The sequence below is a fragment of the Anguilla anguilla genome, chromosome 16 (genome assembly GCF_013347855.1).
Source record: "Anguilla anguilla isolate fAngAng1 chromosome 16, fAngAng1.pri, whole genome shotgun sequence".
NCBI lineage: Eukaryota > Metazoa > Chordata > Actinopteri > Anguilliformes > Anguillidae > Anguilla > Anguilla anguilla.
Genome location: NC_049216.1, coordinates 33,422,575 through 33,436,954, shown reverse-complemented (window position 1 = coordinate 33,436,954; position 14,380 = coordinate 33,422,575). Strand labels below are relative to the sequence as shown.

Sequence of the window (14,380 nt, the reverse complement as noted above, 5' to 3'; positions counted from 1 at the left end):
GGCTGTAGTGTATCTCTACACAATCCACACTCAGAGGTGGGTAACCCGGCTTCAAAGAGTAAAAAGACTGACCATGTATTAGCTGGTTTAGTGCATGGTGGTGGAGCAAAATACATGGTCAGTCATTTTACTCTTTGAAGCCGGGTTACCCACCTCTGTCCACACTCAATGTTGAAGAAGCTCAACGTCACAGCTTTAATTTGCCTGGTAGACAAAAAAAACCCTGTGGAGAAGAGTAGGATGTGACCTTGCTTTGGTCAAGTGCAGGGATAATCTGCCCTGAGGCCTTCACAGATATATAAAAAAATTAATATTTGAAATTATGAAATAAAGTATTACATTTCTAATAACGATTTAAAGATCGGCAGGTAGTGATGCCTGCAGAACTTTCCAGTAGGTTTGCGCACGCGATCCATCTTCATTTCGCAAAGATTCAGTTCATCTAGTCTGGATGCTTTCGGGAGAATCCGCCATACCTCTGAGTTGACAGGCTATGTATGTTTGTGGATCTCTCTCTCGAGTTAAAATAATCAGTGTAGTGCTCAAGGTTTAATGAGTTGGGGGGGGGGGGGGACTGTTGGCTGAAGGGAGGCGATTCTGCTACAGCGACTAGCAGCAGAACAGCCTACCTGTAGCCACGTCTATACATATCTTCACCGTCCCCCCGAGCTTAACCTGTAATGATGTAGATTGGGATCACCTTGCCCGGAGCCATTGTTTACACCCTGCCCACGGGACCCCGTCGAAGCCCAGATCAGTCAATTAAAAGCAGCCGCAGGGCTGGAGCGAGCGCGTGCCGATTTACCTCACGGCTTTCGGCGAAACCCCGCTGGATTCCCTCCATATTTAAAGCTTTGAATGGATGAATTAGCACAAACGATACTACTGTTACCATTAGCTTTACCATTACCATTAACTGTTATTCATTAGCTGTTTTCTGATAGATAACCTTCAGGGTAACAAAAAAAATAAATAAATGAATGAAAATTAAAAATGAATAGAATTCGAATAGAATTTTTATGAAGTGCAATATGCACTCTGGTATATATGCGTGTGGCTTTTTAAAAATGTAAGTGGGGGGGGGTGTACATTGTTATTATGTCTGCGTGTTTAGTGCATTCAGACCTTCTTTCTCCAGGCTCATAATATAACCAGATGCTTCAGCGGTTGCTTAGCTACGGCAAAACAAAAAACCTGCACGAGATGGAACCGTGTGAGCGCGAGCGTTCTAAAAAAAAAAAAAAAAAAAAAAGAATTATTATAAAAAAGGAAAGGAAAAAAAAATAAATAAAGAGCTGTTCCTGTCTGCTCTCCAGAGGTTTTCATTTCCCTATGAATGAGATCAATCACACGGACGCGCACCTTCATCAACCTCCCTTAGCAACGTCGGGTAATTCTGAAGTCTATAAAATTAAAGGGGGGGGGGGGGGGTGGTGGTGCAACCTTAATGGAGGCAAATTAATTTTCTAGGGCCAGGACTACAATTAGCCTACATTGAATGTCTTCATTATAGCCTTGTTTTGTAGTAGAAAGGGCTTGAGTGTGAGTGTTTAATATGTTAATACGGTTTGTGACAACGTCGTTTCAGGGCTCGGACCCAGCTGTGGCACCAGACCTGGGTCAACAAATACAGCGTTTTTAAAAATATTTTAGCAGTAAAATGTGAGAGTGCTCCAGCAAATCCCCACCCTGACTTTAACACAACACCGCTGCAAAAAACAAACAAACTGTAACACGCAATCATGAGACACTGCTGCAAAAACCAAACTGTAACACGCAATCATGAGACACTGGTGAAATTTGCGATGTTTGCTCTTTTATACTTCGGTTTGTAATGTGCAGACAGGACGTTTGCTGGTGTCGAACGCGCGAGCGAAGCAAATAATAATAATAATGTGGCGCTGGTTTCCTGTGCCTCGTCGTCCCTTCCTCTGGGCTCATTTTGACCTTGTGCTCCAGTTCCTGCAGGAGTGACGTCCACGCGCAGACTCTGTGAAGCAGAGCAGCGCTAACCAGCCCTGTGCCTGGAGATCTACCATCCAGTAGGTTTTCACTCCAAACCCTCACAAAGCCACACCTCATTACAACAGGTAGAGCACAGCAGCCCAACCCTGTTCCAGGAGATCTACCGTCCAGTAGGTTTTCACTCCAAACCCTGACAAAGCCACACCTCATTACAACAGGTAGAGCACAGCTGCCCAACCCTGTTCCAGGAGATCTACCATCCAGTAGGTTTTCACTCCAAACCCTGACAAAGCCACACCTCATTACAACAGGTAGAGCACAGCTGCCCAACCCTGTTCCAGGAGATCTACCATCCAGTAGGTTTTCACTCCAAACCCTAACAAAGCCACACCTCATTACAACAGGTAGAGCACAGCTGCCCAACCCTGTTCCAGGAGATCTACCGAGCAGTAGGTTTTCACTCCAAACCCTGACAAAGCCACACCTCATTACAACAGGTAGAGCACAGCAGCCCAACCCTGTTCCAGGAGATCTACCATCCAGTAGGTTTTCACTCCAAACCCTGACAAAGCCACACCTCATTACAACAGGTAGCAATCTGGTTGTGCTGCTAATTATTAGAGTCAGGTGTGGGAAATGTAGGGTTGAAATGAAAACCTACAGGATGGTAGATCTCCAGGAACAGGGTTGGGCAGCCCCGCTCTAGCTGTTGTAATGAGGTGTGGCTTTGTTAGGGTTGGAGTGAAAACCCACAGGATGGTAGAACAGGGTTGTAAGGGTTCTTTTTATTTGACGGGTGTGTATACTCGAATGTCCGCAGCCGTGGTGAAGAGGACAAAAGGAGTCCAACACAGTTGTATACTCCACCATGCTCGTTCATTAGCTGTAAAATGGCCAGTGTTAATTCAGCTCTAAACCGATAACATTTGCTCCCAATGGGGACCAAATATCATCTGTTTAGAGTTGCATTAACACTGAACATTTTATTGTATAGCAGCGGTGACGATATAAACCAGGTCTCATGGCGATATAGCCATCTCTGGGCATACACAAGGACAAATCCAGGAACATAAGTACTTTCGCATTACCTTTGAGAAGCTGAGGAATAAATGCCACAGCATGTCATGTAATGCTGTCATCCAGCAACGCTACTGTATCTCAACCTTGACCCCACTACAGCAGTGTCAGTGACTACAGTAATGTGCTCATACATATGCATATAATAACCAAACCACTTGAAGGGGACGTTTCATAAAAATGACGACCACAACTGCTGGGCAAATATTGACTCTGTTCCCCATGGGGCAGCTGTAACCCAATAGTTAGGCTGTGAGTACGAAGCAAAGTGTGTGTCGTCGTCAAAAATAGCATGCCATAGCTCTGATGTGCTTGTGTGACTAATGGTTTATTTATACAGAAGAATCACTCTATTTACAGTAAGCATCAATTTAGTGATATGCTCTGGGCCAGTTGGGCACCCCCCCCCCCCCACTTCCCTCCCACCCCCCCTTCCCCCAACTCCTTAAAGGCCTTTTGTATAACATTTCGTAACTATGAATTTTATTTATATTACTGCTTGTTGTGGATTCTCCATTGACATGGGGCGACATAGCTCAGGAGGTAAGACCGATTGTCTGGCAGTCGGAGGGTTGCCGGTTCAAACCCCGCCCTGGGCATGTCGAAGTGTCCTTGAGCAAGACACCTAACCCCTAACCCCTAACTGCTCTGGCGAATGAGAGGCATCAATTGTAAAGCGCTTTGGATAAAAGCGCTATATAAATGCAGTCCATTTACCATTTACTTCTCATGACAAGTGCCATGTGTGAACACTATCCTTAAGTCCTATCTTTTGTTTTTGTCAGTGAAAATGAACAACTATCTGAGGACAATGAACCCAGTGCCCTGTTCTCTTTTAGCGCCAGGCTCTTCTGAGGATGTTGAGAACTTTTATTTCCTTTAGCGGAGTCTACAGCCTGTCTGGGCCACAGTGTAAATAAGTCTCGCGCCGTTTGTTGTGACCACGTGCCGTTTTTACTGGGCCCCGGTCAAAATGGAGCCAGCCTCTGTCTGGCGCGCGAACCCTTCTGCTTTCCTGCAGCTAGTATATTTATTTATGTGTCAAAGCTGACACACTTGGCGCAGTTTCAGACTTTGAACTGCATGTGATACATAGAAAATTATTGAAACAAATAAGACCCTTCTTCAATATGAGAAAAAAAACCTTAAACCTGGAGGTGACGGAGGACGGGATTGGGAAGAATAAATATTATGAGTGTACGTCAGCAACGTCTCGCAGTCTGCCGCGTAATCCAGTGGCGATGGTTGAAATGGCAAGTGAACAGCGGTCCATTCTAAAACTCACGCTGAAATTAAACGCATCGGTAAACCCCGTCTGGCAGGGGAAGTCACAGCCCAGCAGGGCCCCACCCTAGCTTTGCAAGCCCTCTCTCTCTCTCTCTCTCTCTAGTCTGTGCTGGGCTGGCTCGTGCTGGCACGGGGACAACTCGCAGCCGGAGCGTCTGGAATACACTGCGCTCGCGCGGGATGCGCTGTTAATTACTGTTGCGGGCACGGGGACGCTGATTTGAATTTCACCTGAACTGATATTACTGTGCAACACTTTAGCACCCGTTACGGAAGTGGAATATACCGTAAATATATTGATATTAAATATATAGTCAAGTAACAAAGAAAAAATATCGAAACACTTTTTTTCATCATATGGGAAAATTGCAATTATGGTTTTGCATATTGCAATTAACTTGATCTTTAAAATACACACTGATCTGTGTTACACTTCCTTTTTAATGATATGAAATACGGTACGTTTATTTTAAGCGCACATGCTTACAGTATATTGTAGATTTCCATCAAGGATGTCACGTGAATTGGCGTTGGCCACTTTTTATGTTGACTCTGAGTAAATCAAAGTCTATTTGTATTGGCAAAATCAGACATGTTTTCTTAACGAAACGGGGAAATTAAGGCATTTGATACATCAAATAAGCAAGCAGACGGCCTCTGAGTTCCTGTTAACCAATCCAAACACCTTGAGTAACAAGAAGGGGTTCTAGAGGACAGCAGTCGGTGAAGGTATTGGAATGCTTACAGTTGTCACTGTGGTGTCTCTGTGATGTTTTGATTAAATCAGAGACTGTGGATAAGAATGTATTTTTTGCAACCCACTTTAATTCCCTGAGGCAAAGACATCCTACTCGAAAGGATCGAGTCCCAAAGGACCATGTGACTGTCCATCGATCGTCGAAATCGCTTGGGTACATTTGCGCAATCGAACCAAGTCAATCGAGGCAGATCGATGCTACATCTAATGAACGGTACAATGGTGGGCGGCGCTCTGGAAATTCACATATTAACCGAAGGGGTTAACTGGGGGCGTGAACACAAATTGAGTACCCGCCCTCGGGGGCTGAACGCTGTCTGGGATGTTCGTATCGAGCGCGAGCTCGAAAGAAAGCTGTTTGCATACCAATCGCCCTGGAAGAAGGCATGACCAAATTGGGGCTGCGATACTTCAGGCTCTGGAATGTATTAGCTGAAAGTTGAAGCTTGCGGGACACATATTTTGCTTCTTGAGCTGTTTTCGGCCCGTTGTTTTATCTGTGAAGATAGTTGATTTCAACCTCGAAGAATCCGCTACCTGACACTTTTTGGAGTAGTTATTGCCCGGATCGCGCACGGTTGAGGACTAAACTGCATTTTGGGGGTAAGGACTTGGCTATCAGTTTGGTTTTATTGCGTCCGAAGTTGTTTTGATTTTGTTTTAGCGTGTGTTCGTGATTAGTGTCTGTTTACTTTAGACTCATAACAGAAGTTCAGAACACATTGTAATTGTAAATAGGCAAAGCTGAGCGCGTGAGAGTCAGTTTCTCTCAAAGGACCATCGCAAATATACAGATATAAGAATATTGTAATTTTTTGCCAGTTTCATGTTGGTTGGTTTTTGCATGCTTGGAATATTGGCTTTCACCACGGGAGGAAAGTACTCAAAACACACCATGTGCGAATGCAGCAGGCAATTAAATATATTTTGTGTTCGGCCACTGACTGAAGCATAACAATACGTTTGGATGAAATACAACCGTGTGATAGAAGCAGTGTATCTCAGTTCATAACATTATGTCGCCGATGTCACATTCTTTCAACTATGCGAGCTGTTTCACAATTTCACAGTTGTGTTCAGTGTCACAGCACCCACCACCATATATTATAGATTTGCTTTATTGGCTGACATAATTTGTTTTACGCACAGTTTGTTGTCCACGAGTGGACGTTCTCTTGAAAGAGTTACAGTTTATGACCGATTCGACCAGTGAGATCAAGAGCTTCGGCCAACGATTTCCTGCACGAGAGTTTCTTTGAAACGCATAATCTCCGATCATCGCTCAATTCCGCGGTGCATTTGGCGTTTCTGGCAGTACGTGCCCACCGAAGTGCGGTTATGCACGGCCAGGATCGCAGTAGTAAGATGTGCCCGGAGTGGCATCCACGTCGGTATCCGCTGAACACGCGATTTAAACGCATCGCAAGTTACCACACACTTCAGTACAATCCGCTATAGCCTTACCACAAACACATGTTCGCGATTACCACAAAAAAAAAAACATCAAAATTAAATTTAGGATAAACTCATCTTCGTGACAGCAAATTGTTTTTGAATCGCTGCAGCTATTGTGGCTGATATTCCGGATGTTTTTGCGCGTTGGCTAGTTGTGTTGTTTTCCAAAACATGGTACGATTTTCTGTTCATTGCGTTGGCTCGTATCCCATTCCCACGTGTGGCTTCGGTGTAGTGGTCTGTATCCTACAGTGTGGAGCTGATTGGCATTATATTGCAGCCTGCCCGGGGATATTTCTGCAAGGTAAATGAGATTTGCGCCAGTTCCTCAAATTTCGCGTGTATAAAAATACACCTGGGCAACTAGTGAAACTAGATAAATTACGGGAAATTAAGAGTGGTGACTGAACCAAGCGTCCTTCTGCTGATCGGTGTGTGTCAGTATTTAATTTAATCAAAATAAGCTCACAGCCAACACATTTTTCATAAGTACTTTTATTTGGACTTTTGAAAAAGGGGAGAACGGCTACAGTTTCTGTAAATTGGGTATATATGTTTTTGAGGTGCACTCTGTATGAAAAAGAGAGTGAGGTTATCATTGTTATTTAATTTTGCTGCTGACTTAAGCTATGATGATTTTGATACAGTCTTAGGAATGCTGACATACGGAAGGGGGAGAGAGAGGTTTTAAGAGGTTGCTGAAAACAAAAATTCCTCAAACCACCACATAGCCGTGACGACTTGTTATTTGCTCATAACGTTATTTGCTCATAACATATTTTGCATATTTGATATTTTATGTTTAGTTTTGGCCATGTCTAATTTCTTTCGTGTGTACTGTGTATTTGAATGAATTTTTTTCTTTAAATTTGCGGAATAAAAAAGTGCTACAGCTCTGCAAACTCCACATCGAATTCTGTATCCGTGAAGAAGAAATTATGCAATTGATTTTCATTTATAGTAAACAATATCTTTCTTTGATGTGTTGTTCAAATGAATTGATATTGTGCTTTTTTGTCTTTTTCTGCTGTCTGTTGTTCTGCAGATTCTTCCCATGTTCTTTGTATAAGCATTCAATATATAAACTAATTTATTTATCTTTTGTAAGCATATAAATGTGAGGTACATTTGGGTGACATCACTGCTTTTCAGAATCTAACGGCCATCTGGGGCCATGAGAAATTTGCCCAATTACATTTTTTTTCTTGTTCCTTTTAAAAAATATATATATTTTGATATCTGTCATAGTGGACACATGGGGTTGAAAGCAAAGGGACTGTGATCTGTACTTATACTCTCCAAGCTCCAGTGAAAACCAGTCATCTTTTTTTGATGTCCTCCTCCTTAATTTGAATGCACTCCTTGGCGTTGGAGAATCAGGATAGATGTATTTTGTGTTTGTGGTCGATGATTGAAGAATGTTTGGGTTCCATGACCAGCTTGAACTGTTGTCAGTCTGGACAGGCAATAAACCCCCTGCTGCTTGTGTCAATTTCTCTGTAAATATTTTAAATGTTATTATATCCATAACACTCGTTCACATACACACACACACACGCACACACACAATGCACACGCTCTCTCACACACACACACACACACACACACATAATGCACAGTCTCACACACAATGCACACACACTCACACACACACACTCAGGCATGTTTGTAGCATGATGGGGCACACATGGATTGAAGCAGTATCTCCCGTTCCTGGGGTGGGGGGGGTATTCTCAGAACGTTTGACGGCTTGTAAACAGAGGTAGAGCAGACCTGTCATATCTGGTTGAAGGTGCTTCTTCTGACACACAAGGTCGCCCTTGGCTGCCTTTTTTGTGTTTCTCTTTGCGGCAGAACCTCCTTCTAGTTGAAGGAAACGCAGTGACTCTCCACTTCCTGTCTCCTCAGAAGCGCTGCGTCGCTCTTCGGCCGCGGCTGATAGCGGTGATTTAGAATCTCATTCCCTCAGGTTCTTTATCTCTGAGCCGCACTGGCGGGCATTCTGAGCCTCGGAAAGGCCGAACGCAATCCCGCGGGACCTCCGCTCTCCTGAGGGCGTAAAACATCGCTGCTGACCGGACCGACAGCGCGACCCGCTGTGATTCATGCCGGCGTCCTCTGCTCCGTGCTCACCGTCTGTAACGTCCTTCATCGATTTGCCATGTCGCATAAACAATTAACGCTCGAGTTTTATTGTTGGAGGTTGAGTGATGCTGGCCAATATTCACCACACACTTGACATCAGAAGGTTTTTTTGTATTTATTTTTTAGAAAAATGACCACAAATCTGCTCACTGCTCTGATCTTTGACCCCTGATGGGTGTTTGTTGCGGTTTGCTTTGCTTGCTCTGATTGGCTGATTGGCCTGGGTTGGTGGGGCCCATGGGGGCAAAACTCTTATGCGGTGCTTCTGGGTTCAAGGTTGTGTGCCAATCAGGTTTCAGTTTTCCAGCTGCAGGTGGGGAGGCACGGGTCTCAGGTAGGGAGTCTTTGAAAATGTACTCGGTGAGTGGTTAGGGCCTCAGAGATGGCTAAAATTTAATTTACAGAAACATTTTAACCACATAACCCCAAGAACTTAAAAAGGCAATTTCCTCCTTGTTTGCACTGGTCTTAAATAAAGCCTTATAACTTTGTGGCAACACGCGGTAGAGACATGGATTATGGCGTTCATTATTTGGAGGGCACAGGTGTACCATCAAGACGAGGCAGGACATAACACCTGCCATGACAGCTATGTGCTATGACAGTGTGCTACAGCTCATCTGAAATGTCATAGCACCGTCGTAACGTGTGCGACAAATCTTACATCGGATTCAGGATAACTGCAATCTAACAGCAGTTGAATACGCTATCAAACACATGCAATGCATGCCATGCCTGGTTATAACAGTTGTTATATCATGCTTATTACATTGTAATGCAGGTGTTATTACATGTGGTTTAAGTCAAGTTTTTGCTAACTTTGCGGAGTAAAGTTTTTCCCTGTAGTCATGTATTTTTCAACTGCATGCCAAGAAAGGGCAAGCAGCCCCCCCCCCACACTCCCCCAAGCAAACCCCCCCCCCCCCCTTTCCATTAAGTCATCTGCTTCTGCTTAGACTCAGCATTAGGGAGTCAGTCGAGCCACGCATTGCACTTAACCTCGTCGGGTGCTTGGCTTCGGAAAGCGAGCGTTTCAGCACGGAAAGTTTCCGGCGGCGTCTGAAGGGAGAGCCGCAGCGATCTGCAGTGGGGGATTCTGGGGGATTCGGCCAACAGGAAGCATATGCGCCGTGCTCCGTGTTCGGGGGGGGGGGGGGGGGGGTTTGTTAGGGTTGTACCCGCTGAACTCAGCTCTGCACTTCCTGGTTCCAAGCGTGTAATAATGAGTGTCGCTGCGAACAGGTGGGGAGTTTGCACAGCACAGCACTTTTGGATATGGAAAAAAAACCAGACAATAATAAAACTAAATAGAAGAAATAATTTAATAATAGTGTCTCGTGGCATAGCCTGTAGAGCCACTGTCCAAAGGCACATTGTGAGCTGCGGCTTTGGTGGTTTGAGTCCGGCGATGTGACCTCTGTTGCACGTCTCTCCCTCTCCCACGGGGAGCGTCCTTCCTGTCTCCCCACGCTGCCCTGTCCAATAAAGCGAAAATATATTTTTAAAAACAATAATGTATTATTATTTTTATTAATGTGGCCTTCCGCAGCGCGCTGACCTCACGGCAGACCCTCATCCGTAGAAAGGAAAAGGGAAGTGCTCTTGTTGAATTGAAGGTGTGTGGGTTTGTGTGTGTGTGTGTGTGTGAGTGTGCGTATGTGTTTTGACAGTCCAAGGTTGGGCTCAGACGTGCCTTTCGTAGTGTTTATTTTATTAGAGTGTGGCTCCTCAACATTCATTATATCCAGAAGGCAGGAAAATACAGCAGCTGCCCCCCGGCACCTCCCAATCTGCCCCGGCCTAGCACCTCCCTGGAACCACCAAATCTCCCCCCCAGCACCTCCCAATCTGCCCCCGCCTAGCACCTCCCTGGAACCACCAAATCTCCCCCCCCCCCAGCACCTCCCAATCTGCTCACCCCCCAGCATAACCCCAGAACCTCCCCCGTCCCTCTCTCTCTCTCTCTCTCTCTCTGCTGTTAATATGCACAGACCTACAGTTGCGCCGGTCATTGGGTTTGCTCTGGTTTGAGCAGTCCTCATCGCTTCCTTTCGGATGTTTCCCTGCTCGCCCCCCCCCCCCCCCCCCCCCCCCCCCCAGTGTGCTGTAGTATTGATGAGGCTGAGAGTGGGGGCAGGAAAGCAATGCCAGGTCATTACTCAACGCGCGGGGCCAGTGAATTAGGGCCCGCGGCGCGCCAGGGGACGGGTCCTCAGAGATGCCTGAGCTAAATGGAACATCTCTGGGCTTTAGGGGGAAAATTGCTTTTTCGATCGGGCAAACAGCTCGCCTTTCCCACCGTGTTTGACTTGGGCTGCTCGGCCTTCGTCGGGCTCGGTTTAGAGCTTCCCCCGGTAATGCAGTGCGTTGTGGGAAAATTTTATGTCCGAGAGAGAGAGAGAGAGAGGAGAGAGAGAAAGACAGAAAGAGAAGGAGAGAGCAAGAGAGGGATATTTACGTAGAGAAAGAGAGGAATATTTATTATTGGCTCTTGAACAGTAGCGTTGGCGGTGGTGCACTTTGCTCGCTGTTCCACCTGAAGCGGGTGATTGGACGGCGGGTTAATGATTGACGGCTGCTGTCTGTGTGGTCTTATCTGCGTCTCCCTCTTTGGGGAAGAGGGGGTGGGAGGGAAAAGCCCGACCTTCTCCCAATTTTGCCTTTCCTAAAAAAAAAAGTGCTCTGTTGCACGGCAACAAGGACGCCCATTGTTCCCCCCTCCCGCCCAATCGTATTTCTCAAGGCCGAGCGCCATGTTGTTAGCTGCCCCCCCCACCCCCAGTCACCGCTGATCTGCTGTGCACTCCCCCCCCCACCCCCCAAGCCCGAAAGGACAGGTTCACTCTCCCAAATTCAGTAGAGAGGAAGGGAAAAATAAAAGCCCTCGCAGAATTCTCTCTCCCTCCCTCTCTGCGTCTCTCTGTGTTACTCTGTTGTTCTCTTTTTATCGCTCTGTCTCTCTGTGTCTCTCTTTCTGTTGGTCTTTCTCCCTCTGTCTCTTTCTGTCTCTGTCATTCTCTCTTTATCCTTCTGTCTCTTTCCATCTCCGTTGTTCTCTCTTCATCCCTCTGTCTCTCTGTCTTTGTGTGTGTGTGTGTGTGTGTGTGTGTCTCCTCTGGCTCGGCTGTATAATCTCTATATTCTGTGTTCGATCTGTCTGTCTGTCTGTCTGTCTGTCTGTCTGTCTGTCTGTCTGTCTGTCCGTCCATCCGTCCGTCTGTCCACACCGTCTCATCTCAGCCTGTGCTGATGAGCTACAGAAAGGCTCGGTCAGGGGACGTCCTCGGGGGCTAGTTAACGGGTTCCCCTTTTTATCAAGAGGAAACAGGCTTGCCCCCCCGCCTCCCCCCCCCCCTACAAATGGCTGAGAGTTCTTTATGCTTTTCCTGTGCTTCGATGATTTCCACCTATCATAGACATGATAAGTGCTGAATGAGTTTTGGCTGGGGGGGGTCCAGCAGCAGAGGAGATCTGTCTGGCAGCTTTAGACCTGCGGTGTGTATTTGCAGAACTGTAGGGAATACAGTTTTCTACAGCCTTCCTTCCCAACCACCCCTTCCCCCTCCACCCCACCTGTCAAACTCTTTTATTAGCCCAGGGAGCTCGCTCATCCATCCATTAAAACCTGCCACAGTCTGGTCGTCAAAAACTAAAGCTTTGTGTAGGACCCTTGGCTATTGGTGCGTCTCCTTTGCAGAGGCTTATCTATCCAGAATCATCCCAGTCTTCTGTCCCCTTATCCGGACACCCCGGCTCTACATCGCGGCTCTTTCCCGAATCTCCCCAGGGTGTTAGCTTAGGTGCTGTGAGCTGGAGTGGGCAGGGCCTGATCGACAGGCCAGGTGGAGGGATGGCGGCTCAGCGGGATTACCTGAGCATCTGTGGGAGAGGGAGGGGAACGCCAGGGAGAGGCCTAATCGCACCCCCCCCCCCCCCCGCCAACGTTAAACAGAGTTGCGGCACTTACTCACTGAGAGAGAACGAGAGGACCTGCACTGTAAGGAGAGCTCACACACACATGGACGCACACAAACACACACGCACGCACATGCACATGCACGCACACTAACACACAGACACGCACACAAACAGACACGCATACACACATATGCATCCACACACACACACACACATCCACACACAAACACACAGACACGCACACGCACAAACACACACACATGCACATGCACACACACAAACACACACACCGCCTCTTACAGTGCCATGCTGCCTCTGCCCATCGCACAGTAGGACTGAATAAGGCCAAAAGCACCTCTCCTCCTCTCTGCTGGGGATTAGGTAATCATGAATTTTGCTGAGCTCAGCTGGAGTATAATAATGTTATAGTTTTGTTATCTGGTGATGAATGTTTGTCACTGGAATAGAACTGTGGGTCACTAAAAACTGCTGGAACCAGCAGGCTTGGGTTTCTAAACCCAGGAAGCCGGCTGCAGCTCTGGCTCCGGTCCAGTGACACTCCGGCTCCAGGTCTTTCAGAATCCCCCCTGGGGATAGTGATATTCGTGTTCCTACCGGGTCTGTGCTCTGGGGACAGAGGCTGTTAGCAGCACTGGGGCTGATCAGGTCCTTATTAACACCCTCCCCTCTACCTGCTCTGCCCGGGGGCTGTGCTAATGACTCTTAGTGTGTGTGTGTGTGTGAGAGGGTGTGTGTGTGTGTGTGTGTGTGTCTGTGTGTCTGTGTGTCTGTGTTCATCTGTCTTCCTTCACCCACTATATGCAGCTCCATAACGATCAGGAGTTACAGTCTCCAAACTACTGACAGCACAGAATCAGCACTGACCGTCCCCTAGCCACAGACAGCTCAGAATCAGCACTGGCCAGCCCCAAACTACTGACAGCACAGAATCAGCACTGACCAGGTCCCAGGCTTTTGAGTTCTGCCTGCCTGGGAGGCTCAGCAGCACCCTGTCCAGCGTGAACAGACCCTCAGATCCATGATGGTTCCTGCTCTTGTGAAAAAGCTTTTTGTTCCATCCCGTTTTATGCTTCATCCCTGCGGACCTGCTGGGCTGGTGCTCTCTGCACTTTTAGCACTGCCCCCCCCCCCCTCCCCCCGAGGGGGTTATGTCAGACTACTTAGCGGGCAGAAAGTTTAAAGGAGATTAGTTTTACACTGCTGCAGATCTTATTTTTACCTTGTGTTTCTGCTCTCTCCCTCTCTCCCTCTCTGTCTCTCTCTATCTCTCTCTCTCCCCCTCTCTCTCTCTCTCTCCCTCTCCCTCTCTCCCCCTCTCTCTCTCTCTCTCTCTCTCCCTCTCTCTCTCTCTTACTCCCCCTCTCTCTCTCTCTCTCTCTCTCTCTCTTTATGTACTCCTGTTAGGGAGATACTTTAGAGGTGCGGAGAGAGGCTCCTGATTTTTTCATGCACCTTCATAAAATTTTCAAGCCGCCGCCACTTTGAGAGCGAGCGAGCGTTTTGGCGAACTTTGCGGGGGGTTAGAGCTGCGCCAGAGCGGTCCAGCGGGTCGGCGATGGGGAGGGCGCACGCCGCTGGAGGGGGGCAGGTGAACGTTGGCTACGGGTTCGACGATTCGGGCCGGGAGGAGAGCCGTGGTAAGTTGTGGCGGTAAGCCAGCCCTGTGAGTCCGCAAAGTCCGACCGCCATGTTTCCCCTGCGGCAGTGATTCTCGCTCAGCCCCCCCTCCCACCCGCCCTCCACCAACGAGAGGGA

The 14,380-nt window shown here is 47.3% G+C and overlaps 1 protein-coding gene across 3 annotated transcripts in view; it reads left to right on the top strand.

Annotated features, from left to right (window-relative positions):
• The first annotated feature begins 5,387 nt into the window (after positions 1-5,387).
• The window catches only part of LOC118214769 (tetraspanin-18-like), a 49,208-nt gene continuing 40,215 nt past the window's right edge, over positions 5,388-14,380 (top strand). The window contains exon 1 of one of the 3 annotated variants that reach the window (XM_035394972.1): positions 5,388-5,689. The gene's annotated coding sequence lies outside the window, so the exon portion shown is untranslated. The remainder of the gene's footprint in view (positions 5,690-14,380) is intronic. The other 2 variants (XM_035394970.1, XM_035394971.1) reach the window with 2 other exon arrangements.